Genomic DNA, 5,301 nt, shown 5'->3' with positions numbered 1-5,301 from the left:
AATTTGGCCAATATAAATTCCCAGTATTTCCTCTTTCCCTCTCATCCTCCCTCCCCTGATTCCTTTCTTCTACTCTACTGATATCCTTTCAATTTTTATGAGACTCTGCTACAACTTTCTTTTGCTTTTCCTTTAGCTTCCACATATGAAAAGAAACACAGGACCCTTAACCTTCTGAGTTTGGCTTATTTTCCTTAACAAAATGTTTTCTAATTCTATCCATTTACTTGAAAATGATATTTTATTTTTCTTCATGGATGAATAAAACTTTATTGGGTGTGTATACCACATTTTCTGTATCCATTTATCCATTTTTGGATGCCTAGACTGGTTTCATATTTTGGCTATGATGAATTGTGTTGCTATAAACATTGGTAAGCATGTACCTGTATAATATTTTTAATTTTTTTATGGTGGCTATTATTTTCTTTATTGTTTCTTTTTCTCACATTTATTGGTACAATATAATTATACATTATAATGAAATTTATTTTTAACATAAATTCTGCACATAATATAACAATATAATTTGGTTAATATTTTCCCCAGTACTTCCCCTTTCTCTTCTATCCTTCCTCCCTCTGATCCCTTTCCTCTACTCTACAGGTCTCCCTTTGATTTTCATGAGATCCTCCCCCACCATTTTTCCCTTTTCTCTCTCTACTTTTCACACATGAAAGAAAACATGCAACCTTTGAGTTTCTGAGTTTGGCTTATTTCATGTAACATAATGCTTCCAAGTTCCATCTATTTTTCTCCAAATGACATAATTTCATTGTTCTTTATTGCTGAATAAAACTCCATTGCATATATATACCACCTTTTCTTTATCCATTTATCTATTGATGGACACCTAAGCTGATTCCACACAATAGTTTGGCTATTGTGACTTGTGTTGATATAAACATAGGTATGCATGTATCATTATAGTATAATAATCTTAATTCTTTAGGATAAATACTGAGGAGTGGTATAGCTGTGTCATATGGTGGTTTCATGCCTAACTTTTTGAGGAATCTCCATACTCATTTTCATAATGCTTATACTAATTTACAGTCACACAAAAAGTGTACAAGTGTTCATTTTTTTCTCCACATTCTATCCAGCATGTATTATTCTTTGTATTCTTGTTGACTGCCATTCTGACTGGTGTGAGATGAAATCTCAGCACAGTTTTGATTTTCATTTCCCTAATTGCAAAGGATGTTGAATATTTTTTCATATATTTATTGATTATTTATATTTCTTTTTTAAAAGAATTATCTATTTAACCTTTTGCCTATTTATGAATTGTGGTGATTTTTTTTAATATTTTTGGTGTAAAATTTTTTGAGTTTTTTTTATATTCTAGATATTAATCCCTTATCAGAAGAATAGCTAGAAAAGATTCTCTCCCATTCTGTGGGCTCTCCCATTTTGCTCTTGATCATTTTCTTTGCTGTACAGATGCTTTTTAATTTGATGCCATTCCATTTTTTAATTCTTAGAATTATTTCCTGAGCTTTAGTTATCCTATTGAGAAAGTCACTGCCTATGCCTATAAGTTAGAGTGTTGACCCTATATTTTCTTTTAGAAGTTGCACAGTTCCTAGTAAAATTCTGAGGTCTTTGACCATTACAAATTGATTTTTTTTTCTGTGTGTGTGTGAAGTGAAAGATAGGATCTAGTTTCATTCTTCTACATATGGACAAACAGTTTTGCCAGCACCATTTGTTTAAAAGGCTATTTTTCTCCAGTATATGTTTTTGGCACTTCGGCCAAGCATCAGACAATTGAATCTGTGTGGGTTTGACACTGTGTCTGCTATTCTGAACCATTGGTGTGTGTCTCTGTTTTTATGCCAGTACCATAAAATTTTTGTTACTGTTACTCTAAAGTGTAATTTGAAGTCCAGATATTTTGATGTCTCCAGCATTGTTTTTTGACTTAGAATTGCTTTCACTATTTTGGGCCTTTAATTCTTCCAAATGAATTTTAGTACTGTTTTTTTTTTTTCCTTCTTTCTAGTTTTTTGAAGAAAGTCATTGGTATTTTTATGGGTATTGCCTTGAATCTGTGTATTGCTTTTGGTAATATGTCCATTTTAATAATATTAATTCTACCTATGCATGCACATGTGAGGTCTTTTAATTTTCTGGTTTCTTCTTTAACTTCTTTCTTCAGTATTTTATAGTTTTTATTATAGAGGTCTTTCACTTCCTTGGTTAGATTTATTCCCAGGTATCTTTTTTAAGGCTAATGTGAATGGGATTGTTTTCACAATTTCTTTCTCAGCAGATTTATTATTGGTTTATAAGAAAGGTATTGATTTTTGAATATTGATTTTATAACTTGCTGCTTTTCTGAATTCATTAGCTCTAGAAATCCTTTGATTAAAACTTTAGATCTTCTAGATATAAGATCATGTTATCAGCAAGCAGTGATAATTTGACTTCTTCCTTTCCTAATTTTATCTCTTTTATTTCCTTTGCTTTTATAATGGTTATGGTTAGAATTTCTAGCTGTATATGAAATAGGATTGGTGAGATTGGACATCCTTGTCTCTTTCCACATTTTAGTAAAAAATTTTCATTTTTTCCTCATGTACTATGAGGTTGACTTCAGGTTTTTCATATGTAACCTTTATCATATTGAGATAGGTTTCTTCATTTCCTATTTTCTTCAGTATTTTTATCATGAATGGGTGCTGAATTTTGTGGAGGGCTTTCTCTTCATCTATTGAGATTACTAAGTGAAGACCTTAATTCAATATATTTGATAAATCATATTTATTTATTTGCATATTTTAAGTTATCCTTGCATCCCTGGGATAAAATCTATTTGGTCAGGATGTACAATCTTTTTAATATTTTACTGAACATGATTTACTAATGCTTTATTAAGGGTTTTTGTGTTAAAGTTAACTAGGATGTTAGTCTGTAGTTTTCACTCCTTGTTATGTCTTTATCTGTTTGGGTAGAAGTGTGATACTGGTTTCATAGAATGAATTTGGAAATGTTACCTATTTTATTTCATGGAATAATTTTGAGAGGATTGGAGTTAGTCTTTTAAAAGTCTGGTAGAATTCAGCTGAGAATCCATTAGGTGCTGGGCTTTTCTTTGTTGGAAGGCTTTTTATTATTGTTTTTATCTTATTTCGAATTATTGGCCTATTTAGGTTTTATATGCCTTTTTGAGTTAATTTTGAAAAATCATGTGTGTCTGGAAATGTATCTATTTATTCTAGGTCTTCAAATTGATTAGACTACAAATATTCAAAATAGTTCCTAATGATCCTCTGAATTTCTGTGATGTTGGTGTTGTTTTCTCATCTTTCATCTCTATTTTTATTAATTTGCATCTTTCCTCTTTTCCTTTCAATTATTTTGGCTAAGGGCCTATATATCTTGTTTATCTTTTCAAAGAACCAATTCTTCATTTTTCTGATCTTGTGTATTATTTTTATTCTCAAATTTATTGATTTCAATTCTGATCTTAATTATTTCCTGCCTTCTACTGGTTTGAGAATTGGTTTGTTCTTCATTTTCAAAGGTCTTAAGATGTATCATTAGGTTTTTTATTTGGGATCTTTCTGATTTTTTTTTTTTTTTTACATAGGCATTCATAGATATAAACTTTCCTGTGAGAACCGCCTTCATAATCTCCCAGAGGTTCTGGTGTTGATAGACCCAGCCTGATTTTCTCTTAAAATTGGGAGCCATCTTGCCACAAAGCCATGAAAAGATAATTTTGGTTTTACTATAAATTACTGCAAATTCTGAATTTTCTTGGAATGCCTGCTCATGCCTTGAACTCACCCATGCCTGTCTCTCTATGACCAGATAGCAGCCCTCTCTGAAACTTTAGTGACGCCTCATAAATCTTGGCCTTCCCTGGCCAGATAATGACCCTCTCTGAGGCTCTAATGACCTTCATGAATTCTGATGTCAGGACCAGCAAAAATGTAAACTAGCCTTTGTGTTATGCTCTCTGTTACTCCCCATTGTGTAACTTTCTGGGCTATAAAGCTAGGCTGTACGAACACTGCAGGGCTGTCTTGTTCCGACGGTTTTTGTTGGGAGAGGCAGCCCAGCCGGTTGAAATAATAAGCTTGATTTGATTTTAATTGGAGTCAGTGGTCTTTTCTTGTACCCTGGTATAACAGTATGTTTTATCACTATTCTCATTTGAGTCTAAGAATTTTTTAATTTCTCCCCTGATTTTTTTCTATTACTCATTAATAATTCAAAAGTATATTCTCAAATCTCCATGTGTTTATGTAGTTTCTCTAGTGTTTTTTTGTGTTGGTTTCTAATTTAACTCCATTATGATCTGCAAGGAACTATGTATATATTTTTATATTTTCTAAGTGTTTCTTGTGGACAAATTATGATCTATTTTTTAAGAACTGCTTTGAGGACTAAAATATGATCCATTTTGAGAAGTGTTGAAAAGAAAATATATGCAGCTGTTGAACAAAATATTCTATAACTTATTCTATAACTTAGTCTAGAGTCTTTATTGAGTTTATGTCTGAATGATCTATCTATTGGTGACAGAGGAATGTTGAAATCATCCAGTCTTATTGTACTGAGGTCTATTTGAGGCTTTAATTCAACTAGTGTCTCTTATGTAATTAGTGGCATTCATATTTGGACCATAAATATTTACTTTTTATAGCTTCTTGTTGGATAGTTCCCAGTTATGAAGTGACCTTTATCTTTTTGGTTTGAAGTCTGCTTTATCAAATATCAGAGTACCTACTCCTGCTTGCTTTCAGGTTCCATTTGTATTGCATATCAATTTCCATCCTTTCACTTTCAGCCTGTGACTTTCAGTTAGATGAATCTTTTACAAACAACATAGAGTTGGGTCTTGTTTTTAATTCCTCTGTCAGTCTGTGTCCTTCAGTTGAAGAGTTGATACCATTTGTATTCAATGTTATGGCAGAGAGATGTATATTAATTCCTTCCATTTTGATTTATTTCTAATATTGAATTTGGTTCTGTTTTTCATTTGCTTAGCAACTCTTTAAATGAGATTTGTTTATTTGTGAGCTCTGTTTTTTTTTTTTACTGTTTTTATGTACAGAATTTCTTTAAGTAAGCTCTGTAGTATTGGCTTAGTAATCATGCATTAATTTAGTTTGTGCTTTTGGGGGGAAGGCTTTAATTTCTTCTTTCTGATTCTGAAGGATGGCTTTGCTGGATAAAACAATGCTTGTTGACTGTTACTTTCTTTCAAGACTTGTACACATCATTGTAAGCCCTTCTGGATTTTAGAGATTGTGCTGAGAAAGCATAAGTAATTCTGATTGACTT

This window comes from Urocitellus parryii, chromosome 3, assembly GCF_045843805.1.
Source record: "Urocitellus parryii isolate mUroPar1 chromosome 3, mUroPar1.hap1, whole genome shotgun sequence".
NCBI lineage: Eukaryota > Metazoa > Chordata > Mammalia > Rodentia > Sciuridae > Urocitellus > Urocitellus parryii.
This window is presented reverse-complemented; position numbering follows the sequence as displayed.